Source organism: Arachis hypogaea, chromosome 16 (assembly GCF_003086295.3).
Source record: "Arachis hypogaea cultivar Tifrunner chromosome 16, arahy.Tifrunner.gnm2.J5K5, whole genome shotgun sequence".
Classification (NCBI taxonomy): domain Eukaryota; kingdom Viridiplantae; phylum Streptophyta; class Magnoliopsida; order Fabales; family Fabaceae; genus Arachis; species Arachis hypogaea.
The window spans coordinates 127,011,753-127,024,020 of NC_092051.1; the positions used below are offsets into that span (position 1 = coordinate 127,011,753).

The 12,268-nt window shown below is 39.5% G+C and overlaps 1 non-coding gene across 1 annotated transcript; it reads left to right on the forward strand.

Annotated features, from left to right (window-relative positions):
- The first annotated feature begins 892 nt into the window (after nt 1–892).
- LOC112761037 (small nucleolar RNA R71) lies at nt 893–1,000 on the forward strand. The gene has a single exon (XR_003181446.1). It is a non-coding gene; the product is annotated as a small nucleolar RNA R71 (small nucleolar RNA).
- Nucleotides 1,001–12,268: the final 11,268 nt, after the last annotated feature.

Below are 12,268 nucleotides of genomic sequence, written 5' to 3' on the forward strand. Positions count from 1 at the left end.
TCTCTATGGTCTCTAGATGAGCCTCAGAGTCCTTTTGTTCCTCAGAGGGAAGCTCCTTATTGATCACTGGACGTCCCAGGAGGTCTTCCTCCTTGGGATTCACGTCCTCCACTCCCCTTGTAGATTCGGCCATGGTGCTTATGTCAATGGCCTTGCACTCTCCTGTTGGATTCTCTTCTGTATTGCTTGGGAGAGTACTAGGAGGGATTTCAGTGATCCTTTTACTCAGCTGGCCCACTTGTGCTTCCAGATTTCTAATGGAAGATCTTGTTTCATTCATGAAACTTACAGTGGCCTTAGACAGATCAAAGACTAAGTTTGCCAAATTAGAAGTATTCTGTTTAGAGTCCTCTGTCTGTTGCTGAGTGGATGATGGAAAAAGTTTATTATTGCTAAACCTGTTTCTTCCACCATTATTAAAGCCTTGTTGAGGCTTTTGATCCTTCCATGAGAAATTGGGGTGATTTCTCCATGATGAGTTATAGGTGTTTCCATAAGGTTCACCTAAGTAATTTACCTCTGCTATTGCAGGGTTCTCAAGATCATAAGCTTCTTCTGCATAAGAAGCCTCTTGAGTACTGTTGGATGCAGCTTGCATTCCATGCAGACTCTGAGAGATCATATTGACTTGCTGAGTCAATATTTTATTTTGAGCCAATATGGCATTCAGAGTATCAACTTCAAGAACTCCCTTCTTCATAGGCGTCCCATTACTCACAGGATTCCTTTCAGAAGTGTACATGAACTGGTTATTAGCAACCATGTCAATGAGTTCTTGAGCTTCTGCAGGCGTTTTCTTTAGGTGAATGGATCCACCTGCAGAAGTGTCCAGTGACATCTTTGATAGCTCAGATAAACCATCATAGAATATATCCAGGATGGTTTATTCTGAAAGCATGTCAGAAGGACACTTTTTGGTCAACTGTTTGTATCTTTCCCAAGCTTCATAGAGGGATTCACCTTCTTTCTGTCTGAAGGTTTGAACATCAGCTCTAAGCTTGCTCAGCTTTTGAGGAGGAAAGTACTTGGCTAAGAAAGCCGTGACCAGCTTATCTCAAGAGTTCAGGCTGTCTTTGGGTTGAGAATCCAACCATAATCTAGCTCTGTCTCTTACAGTAAAAGGGAAAAGCATGAGCCTGTAGACTTCAGGATCTACTCCATTAGTCTTAACAGTATCACATATCTGCAAGAATTCAGTTAAGAACTGGAAAGGATCTTCAGATGGAAGTCCATGAAACTTGCAGTTCTGCTGCATCAGAGAAACTAATTGAGGTTTCAGCTCAAAGTTGTTTGCTCCAATGGCAGGAATGGAGATGCTTCTTCCATGTAAATTGGAATTAGGTGCAGTAAAGTCACCAAGCATCTTCCTTACATTATTATTATTTTCGGCTGCCATCTCCTCTTCCTGTTCGAAAATTTCTGAAAGGTTATCTCTGGATTGTTGTATTTTAGCTTCTCTTAGTTTCCTTTTTAGAGTCCTTTCAGGTTCTGGATCTGCTTCCACAAGAATGTTCTTATCCTTGCTCCTGCTCATATGACAAAGAAGAGGGCACAGAAAAATAATAATAATAATAGAGATCCTTTATACCATAGTATAGGGATCCCTGTGTGAGTAGAAGAAGAGGGGGAGACAAAGAATGTAATGTAATGGAAGAAACACAACTGTGAGGAAGGTTGAGATGTGAGATGAGATGTTAGTAAATGAATGAATAAATAGAATAAGATGGGAGAGGGAGAATTTTCGAAAAATATTTTTGAAAAAGAGTTAGTGATTTTCGAAAATGGTTTTTGAAAAAGGTTAGTTTTTTTCGAAAATTTTTAAAATCAAAAATAAAAATAAGAATAATTAGTTAATTAAAAAGAAATTTTTGAAAAAGAGGGAAGATATTTTCGAAAATTAGAGAGAGAGAGAGTTAGTTAGGTAGTTTTGAAAAAGTTAAGAAACAAACAAAAAGTTAGTTAGTTAGTTGAAACAAATTTTGAAAAGATAAGAAGTTAGGAAGTTAGAGAAGATATTTTGAAATTAGATTTTTGAAAAGATAAGATGAGAAGATATTTTTGAAAAGATATGATAGAAATTAGTTTTTGAAAAAGATTTGATTTTTAAAATCACAATTAATGACTTGATTCACAAGAAATCACAAGATATGATTCTATAACTTAAAGTTTGAATCTTTCTTAACAAGCAAGTAACAAACTTGAAATTTTTGAATCAAAACATTAATTGTTATTGTTATTTTCGAAAATTATTTGATAAAAATAAGAAAAAGATTTTTGAAAAATATTTTTGGAATTTTCGAAAATAACTAAGAATTTTGAAAAAGATTTGATTTTTGAAAACGATTTTGAAAAAGATAAGATTTTTAAAATGAAAATTTGATTTGACTCATAAAAACAACTTGATTTTAAAAACTTTTGAAAAAGTCAAATCTAATTTTCGAATTTATGAGAGAGAAAGAGGGAAAGATATTTTTTTGATTTTTGAATTTTTATGATGGGCGAGAAAAACACTAAAAAGATGCAATGCATGAAATTTTTAGATCAAAACATGTGATGCATGCAAGAATGCTATGAATGTCAAGATGAACACCAAGAACATTATGAATGTCAAGATGAACATCATAGACACAATTTTGAAAAATTTTTAATGCAAAGAAAATATGCAAGACACCAAACTTAGAATTCTTTAATGCTTAGACACTAAGAATTCAAGAATGCATATGAAAAACATGAAAAGATACAAAACAAAAAATCATCAAGATCAAACAAGAAGACTTACCAAGAACAACTTGAAGATCATGAAGAACACTATGAATGCATGAAATTTTCGAAAAATGCAAGATGCACATGCAATTGACACCAAACTTATAACATGACACATGACTCAAACAAGAAACACAAAAATATTTTTGATTTTTATGATTTTCTAATTTTTTTGGATTTTTTTTCGAAAATTATTTGTAAAAGAAAAAATAAGGATTCCAAAATTTTTAATATGAATTCCAGAAATCTAGCATTCTTAGTCTAAAGCTTCAGTCCAGGAATTAGACATGGCTCACTAGCCAGCCAAGCTTTCAATGAAAGCTCCAGTCCAAAACACTAGACATGGCCAATGGCCAGCCAAGCTTCAGCATGTAATTCAGACATGACACGCCTGACATACTCATTCCCAAAGGAATTAGACATGGCTTTACAGCCAGCCAGGCTTCAACATGCTTCATGAAACACTAGAATTCATTCTTAAAAATTTTGAATAAAAATTTTTTGAAAACATTTTTTTTTTGAAAAATTTTTGAAAAGAAAACAAAAAGAAAATTACCTAATCTGAGCAACAGGATGAACCGTCAGTTGTCCATACTCAAACAATCCCTGGCAACGGCGCCAAAAACTTGGTACGCGGAATCGTGATTACACTTTAATTATGTAATATTCATTGCTCTTTCTTTCCCTGGCAATGGCTCCAAAAACGTGGTGCCAGTACCATGGTTCACAACTCCGTGTAACTGACCAGCAAGTGCACTGGGTCGTCCAAGTAATACCTTACGTGAGTAAGGGTCGAATCCCACAGAGATTGTTGGTATGAAGCAAACTATGGTCACCTTGTAAATCTCAGTCAGGCGGATATAAAACAGTTATGTGGTTTTCGAAATTAATTAATAAAATAGGGATAGAGGTACTTATGTAAATCATTGGTGAGAGTTTCAGATAAGTGAATGGAGATGCTTTTCGTTCCTCTGAACCTCTGCTTTCCTGCTATCTTCATCCAGTCAGTCTTACTCCTTTCCATGGCTGGCTTTATGTGATACATCACCATTGTCAACGGCTACTTTCGGTCATCTCTCGGGAAAATGATCCAGTGCCCTGTCACGGCACGGCTAATCGTCTGGAGGCATCACCCTTGTCAATGGCTTCATCTTATCCTCTCAGTGAAAATGATCAACGCACCCTGTCACGGCACGGCTATTCATCTGTCGGTTCTCGATCATGCTGGAATAGGATTTACTATCCTTTTGCGTCTGTCACTAACGCCCCGCAATCGCGAGTTTGGAGCTCGTCACAGTCATCCAATCATTGAATCCTACTCGGAATACCACAGACAAGGTTTAGACCTTCTGGATTCTCTTGAATGCCGCCATCATTTTAGCTTACGCCACGAAGATTCTGGTTAGGAGATCTAAGAGATACTCATTCAGTCTAAGGTAGAATGGAAGTGGTTGTCAGGCACGCGTTCATAGGGAATGATGATGATTGTCACGTTCATCACATTCAGATTAAAGTACGAATGAATATCTTAGAAGCGAAACAAGATGAATTGAATAGAAAACAGTAGTACTTTGCATTAATCTTTGAGGAACAGCAGAGCTCCACACCTTAATCTATGGAGTGTAGAAACTCTACCGTTAAAATTACATGAGTGAAAGGTCCAGGCATGGCCGAGATGGCCAGCCCCCAAAAAGTGATCAATAGATCAAAATATAATCCAAAGATGATCAAATACAATAGTAAAATGTCCTATTTATAATAAACTAGCTACTAGGGTTTACAGAAGTAAGTAATTGATGCATAAATCCACTTCCGGGACCCACTTGGTGTGTGTTTGGGCTGAGCTTTAGCTTTCCACGTGCAGAGGCCATTTGTGGAGTTGAACGCCAGGTTTTGATCCATTTCTGGCGTTCAACTCTGGTTTTGGATCCTTTTCTGGCGCTGGACGCCAGATTTGGGCAGAAAACTGGCGTTGAACGCCAGTTTACGTCATCTATTCTTAGCCAAAGTATGGACTATTATATATTGCTGGAAAGCCCTGGATGTCTACTTTCCAACGCAATTTGAAGTGCGCCATTTCGAGTTTTGTAGCTCCAGAAAATTTACTTTGAGTGCAGGGAGGTCAGAATCCAACAGCATCAGCAGTCCTTCTTCAACCTCTGAATCTGATTTCTGCTCAAGTCCCTCAATTTCAGCCAGAAAATACCTGAAATCACAGAAAAACATACAAACTCATAGTAAAGTCCAGAAATGTGAATTTAACATAAAAACTAATGAAAACATCCCTAAAAGTAACTAGATCCTACTAAAAACATACTAAAAACAATGCCAAAAAGCGTATAAATTATCCGCTCATCACGTGCCTAGCGCGAAAATGCAGCGACGCGAACGCGTGGATGACGCGGACGCACGCCTTGAGCAGAACGCAGATGACACGTTGATAAACCCATATTTTATGATATATTTTGTGCTTAGTTTGAGTGATTTATTCAATCCTTCACCCACTTATTCATGTTAATTGCATGGTTTTACTTTCCCTTCCTTATTATGTGATGTATGTGAAAAACATGTTTCCTATGCTTTTAAATTAATTATTTTAATCACCTTTAATTCCATTCGATGCCGTGATTAGTGTGTTGAGTAGTTTCAGATCTTCTAAGGCAGGAATGACTTAAAGGATGGAAAGGAAACATATAAAAATGGAAGGAAAGTGCAAAACGGAGTTCTGAAGAAACTGGCATCCACGCGATCGGATGGACGACGCGATCGCGTGCCAAACGCGAATCAACAGCGACACGGCCGCATGACTGACGCGACCGCGCGCCTTAAGCAAAACATATATGACGCGGTCGCATGATTGACGTGACCGCGTGACAAGGATAGCTCCGAATGACGCGACCGCGTGACCCACGCGGACGCTTGACAGAGGCCACGCACCAGAAATTGCAGAAAACGCTCATAGCGAATTCTGAAGCCCTTTTTGGCCCAAATCCAAGTCCAGAAGGCATAGACCAGAGGTTATGAAGTGAGGGAATGCATCCATTCAGGGGAGCTCGCCAATTTAGTTATTTCCCATGTTTTAGATCTAGTTTTGAGAGAGGTTCTCTCCTCTCTCTCGTAGGATTTAGGACTTCTCTTAGTTTTAGGAGTAACTCTCAATCCCATGTTCTTTATTTTTATTTATTCTTCCAATTTAGAATATGAACTCTTCATGTTAGATTATAATTTCCCTTATTAATGTTATTTGAGGTATTTCAATTCATGATTGCTTTCTTTAATTTATGTTATTGTTGCTTCACATCTGAAGGCATTTTTATTCCAGCAAATCTACTTTTTCTTCTTTTGGTCTTGGTTAAGAAAGCAGTAACTCAGGAGTTATCTTATCTCAACATAATTGATAACTGTTATCTTTGCTAATTGAACTGAGCTTCAATAATCCCAACCTTTTCTTAGGAAATAAATAGGATTCGAAGATCAAACTAATTAGTCCATTGACTTACCTTTACTTTAGTAAAGGTTAACTAAGTGGAATTAAGATTCAACTTTCATTGTTATTGATAAGAATAACTAAGTCTGGACTTCCAATTTCTCATACCTTGCCAAAAGTTTGCTTTACAGTTATTTATTTATTTTAATTGCCATTTAATTTACTCGCCATTAAGTTACTTGTTCCTCATTCTTGAAACCCAAATTTATAATCTCTATAACCAATAATAAGAACATACTTCCCTGCAGTTCCTTGAGAAGACGACCCGAGATTTAAATACTTCGGTTATCAATTTTTAAGGGGTTTGTTACTTGTGACAACCAAAACTTTTGTAAGAAAGGTTGATTCCTTGGTTTAGTAACTATACTTGCAACGAGAGTTTACTATAACTTCTAAACCATCAATCTTTAGCTCTTTCAAAATGGCGCCGTTGCCGGGGAACTACTAACGTGTGCCTTATTATTGGTTATTGTAAATATTTTTTTTTTACTTGTTTATTTATTTTTGTTTTTCCTTTTTAATTTTATTTGCTACTATGGACTCTCACCCCTCTCGCTTTGAGTTTGGCTCTAACTTTGTTGAAGGAAATAGAAGTTACAGCAGGAATATGCATCAAGGTCAGACCAATCAAGGATGGATGGAGCCAAGAGGATCTAATCAACCCTTTAGGCAACAACACCCTCCAAGATATCATGGACAACGACCAGTCTACAATGCATACCCAGCTGATAGATATGGTGGACAACCTTGTAACTACCAACAAGCCCCACCCCGTGCCTATAGACCATCCTCTCAACATAACCTCGAACCACCACACTCACAAGCTTCTCTTCACCATTCGTCATCGTATGATTCTTTCCTACCCCAGTTCCAATCCAATCACCCCCAAGCACCACCACTTCCCTATGTTTCATGTCCAAATCCATCACCCAGAGAATCAGAGGTTCGCCTCAAGGCAACAGTAAATAAACTTCAAATAACCATTCGACAACTGGAGCAAGCAGTAATTCAATTAACTTCTAGACGCGCGAACATTCAAGGACCAACCACAGCCCCATGTGGATAATCTAATGAAAAGCGTAGCATGAAGGAGACACTAGAAACTCCAGTGGACAAGACAGAGCATGAATTCGTACTAGAACAAGTAGAAAAAGCTGTCATTGTACAAGAAGAAGAATTGGTTGAAGATCTAGGAGACGCTGAACCTCCATGGGAATCCAGAGTTAAGGAGAACTCCGTCAAAGACGTTACAGTTGATGCTAAGGAGGATATTGCACAATCCCCAAGGCAAGTCGTTTATGAAGAACTAGACAGAATAACCCAGGACACAAATTCCCTTGATGATGATAGTCACAAGTCTAGCTCTCTTAGTAATGAACTTGCATCCGCAAGTGAATTCTCTGAGATCGAAGAATCTTCCCCAAATGAATACGAAGATAATACAGAGGTATATTTCTCTCAACCTCCGATCTATGACTCGAGTGATGAGGAAGACATAGAAGACTTTGACCAGGATACAGATGCATTTGAAGAATCTTGCGAAGAAGTGGAGGAATTCACAGAAGAGCACAAGGGAGTAGAACTTACAGAACCACCAGAAACACCTACCCAAGACCATTACCGCCTAATACAAGCTTCAAGTGGGTACAATCCTTAACCTTTAACTTTACTTATTCACTTGAATATGGTTTACTTGAAACAGATGGCCAGCTTAGAGCTCTCTGCGGCTTTAAGAGTAAGAAGGAAATGGCTCGTGCTTAGAGCTGGTGTACAAGGTTCAATAAGGTTCCACGCTTCAACTTGAAGTGCACGAATCGGTATCAAGCTCAATTGAATGGATCTCGGAAAACGTTTGGTCACTATGGTGAGAATCTACTTTCTAAACCGCCCGAATGGAAAAATATAGATCAAAACGAAGGCGGATTTAGAACCAAAGTTTGGGATCCTAGAATCTATTCTGACATTCGTCACCCCGGGAGCCTGACAATCTGTTTGAAGCTGTTCAGAAGCTTTACATGCCTAGTTTGGGACCCCGGAGGCTATTGGCATTCCAAGCATTGGTGGAGATTTCTGGATGAATTTAAACACAAGCCACCATAACAAGAAGCCCCTCCAATGTCCAACTTAAGGACTTTAACTAAAAGTGCTCGGTGGGAGACAACCCACTATGGTATGATCGTTCCTTTTGTAATTTTAATTTTATTTAGTTTTGTTTGTTTCTGAATTTTATTTTATTTTATTGAACCTGGAATCATGCATAGCATTCACATTAAGCACTGCATTCTGCATATTGCATTCCGCATTCTGCATAAAAAAAGGGTGCGCGACGCGACCGCATGCCCCATGCGATCGCGTCAAATGGCGAACTACACTTCCCACGCGACCGCGTCATCCACGCGGCCGCATGACCTGGAGATCGGCGTAAAGATCCAATGTTCAGAAAGTTAGGCTGGAATCGTGCGGCCATTGTGCGTCTAGCACAAAATGGCCCACGCGATCGCATGCCCCATGCGATCGCGTCACTTGCACACAATCAATCCCACGCGACCGCGTGAGCGACGCGATCGTGTCGCAATGGATTGTACAAATCCCAAAAGGAGACAGAGAGTTGGGCTGGAATGACGCTGGATTCATGCGTTTAGCACAAATTCCAGCGACGCGATCGCATGCCCCAGGCGATCGCGTCATTTACTCTTTTTGCCCTCCGCGCGATCGCGTCATCCACGCGATCGCGTCAACCACCTTTTTTGCTCCAGCCACGCGACCGCGTGCCCCATGCGGCCGCGTGGATTCAAATTATAACCCCCCAAGGTCACGCGAAACCCTATTCTCGCGCCCCCACCCCTGAACCACACCCCCCTCCTTCTCTCCTCCTCCAAACCACAACCACCACCCAGCCACCTCCGCGCCACCATCCAGACGCCACCGACCACCCGGATGCCGCCGCCACCCATCCCCTCCCTCCTTCCCCCTTCTTTCTTCCTCTTTCTTCTTTTTCCCTCCTCCTCCGCCACTGCTCCCCTCCGCACCACCACCCACCACCGCCAACCGTCCCAACCGCAACCCCCCTTCCACCAGCAACACCACCCCTTTCCCCCTCCCTTCCCCTACCCCCATTACCCTCTCTTCCCCCCTGCCCCGAACAGCCGCGCCGCCGTGCCCACCACCGCCATCCGCCGTGCCCACCACCGGACGCCACCATCATCACCACCACCAGCCACCTTTCTGCCTATTCTCATTATTCGGCCTTCCAGGTTCCGCAACACGCAATCCCTTTTATCCGTTCGTAGTTTATTCTTATTTTTCCGTTTATGTTCTTGTCTAGGCTAGTTAGATATGCATGTTGTAGTAGATTTTAGGTTGTTAGGTAGCCTAGGATGTGGTTAGTGGATTTAGGTCTGTTTACCTACACTGTTCTTGTTTCTGTTTTATCAAATTTGCATATCTGCTGCTGCTGTGATCTTGTTCATATGCTGTATTTCTTGTATATTGCTGCTCTTTACACTGAATTTTCATGTTTATATTCATTATATGTAACTGCAGCTTGATTTTTTTTAATTCATATGAACTGTTTGATTGCTGTTTATTTTCTGGGAAAATCCAATTTTAGCTGGAATGCTGCCCAAATTTTTTATAAATCTTTTTGACTTTCATTCATGTTTTGATTTTGGAATCTTGAACTCTATTTTCCTCTGCTTTAACCAAACCATTCATGAATGCCAGGGCATGCATTCTTATCCTCTTTGATTTCCTGGTTCCTAAACTGTAATTTTGATGTTTGATTCCTATTTTTGCTTTCTTTATCTCTATTTGAATCATCATCAAACTGTTTTACTTGTTTGAATATGAGTTACCTATAGCTTCTACCTGTGATTACTTGTTACTTGGACTATTTTCATTATGCCTCTTACTTTAACCCATTTTCACTAACTCACTAATTTTAACTCTAACCAACCTAACCTTTTCAAAACTTCTTTTTTTTTTTTTTTGCTTTTCTTTCACTTTCTTTTAACATTCTAACCAAGGCATGATGTTATTTTTTCTATTTAACTTGCATTCAATTATATTTTGGATTGTGATTTCTTCTTTTCAGACTTTTCACTCCTATACAATCCTAAATGCACATTTTACTTAACTCATATTCATTATCCTATTGCTCCTTTTCCACTTTGTGTTTTCTTTGATTATTTGCCTATTTGCTTTCCTATTTTTATTATATCCTGGTTTTCTGTTTTTCAGGATGTCAGATTCCCAGAGAAAGGGAAATGGCAAGGCCACTACTGGCAAAAGAAAATGAGGAGAAGCCTCCGTGTCTATCATCGACCTCATGCATGATGCCTCCTTGCGGGAGAAAGCCTTTACCCCGCAGGAGAAGGCCGACCAACTACTTCCCGCCAATGACCCAGTAAAATTTGCAAACCGATACTGTGAGCTGAAGTATCCGGTGTTTGCAAACTCCAGGAACCTATACCTGGATTGGACTTTGAAGATCCCAGAAGAACTCCAGTAATACACCTCTGATCATATCAAACAACGAGGATGGTTCTTTCTGGAGAGACCTCTGACTGAGGTTAATGCATCTTGGGTTAGGGAATTCTACTGCAACTATTTCAAAACTTCCCTAGATGCAGTGAACCTCAGAGGGAAGCAGATTCTGGTTACTGAGGAGGCAATAGAAGAGGTTCTGAAACTTCTGCCTAAGACTGATCAGACAGATGGCTATCAGAAAGCTGAGGAGGATATGTGCTATATGCGATTTGACTGGGATGCAGTCAAGGCGAGGATCACCCTTGACCCGACAGTTCCTTGGATCATGGGTCAGAACACCACCATGACGAAAGGGATCAAGCGGATTTACCTGAATGATGAGGCTCGGCTATGGCATCAGATATTCAGCAACTACATTATGCCGAGTACTCACGAGACTGAGATACCAGCCGCTATGATCACCCTCCTTTGGTGTGTGATGGAGGGCAAGGACTTGTACCTGCCACGCTTTATCCGGCACTATATGGCCAAGGTCCACGTCCGAGGCACTCTTCCCTTTCCCTATCTGGTTACACAGCTGGGCCGTCGAGCCGACGTGCCATGGGAGGATGCTGATGAAAGGCCACCTGCTGCAGAGTGCAAGAAGCTTATCCCGCACAGCAGACTCTTTTTCTTTTATTTTGGATATTTTTCTGTATTTTTCTCTCTATTTTTATTTTTATTTTCTGAGTATTTATATATTGCTACTTTTATGTATTTTTACTCTACTTCTGCATTTTGTATTTTTAGTTCATATTTTAGCCACTTAGTTGCAATTCTAACTTATTAGTTATAGAAATTGTGGATTGATTAGTATAGTTTACCCTTTTTAGCATAAGATAGCTTAGTTTAAATTGGAAAATATAAAAAGGGAAGTAAACTAGAGACTTTAACGGAATCAAAACAACCCACACCTTGTATATATAGCATTACATGTTAGTTAACAACACTTCATCAAGGAGAAACACTAGAACTTTAAAGCCATTCAATATAAGTTTTACATTGAGAATAATGAGAATTTTTAACTAAACCTGCATGACATACATAAGTGATAAATGATTTTTGAGCTAGAGAACACATAGCCTGTGAGTTTTGAGCTTAATTGTATGGTTACATTCAAACCATAATTTTTATTCCTGTGTGTTCCGCCCTTCTTTTATATTCTGATATTCTTTACTTTGTTTTAATCTATATGTCCGATTATAGAATGTAGATATATACCAAGAGAGTGATTGAGGCCATTATTTGATTTTAGCTCACTTATCCCAAAATAGTCTACCTTTTACATCACCCTTGTTAGTCCCCTTGAGCCTTTAAATTCCCTTTTATTCTATTAGCCACACTACTAGTCTTAAGCAGAAAAACAAAATAAAATCCCAAGTTGAATCCTTGGTTAGCTTGAGATAGAAAATTATGAATAGTTTAAAATGTGGGAAACCTATTGGGAACATGGATGATAAAAACAAAAGGTAGAAAAGTTGAAAGGAATAA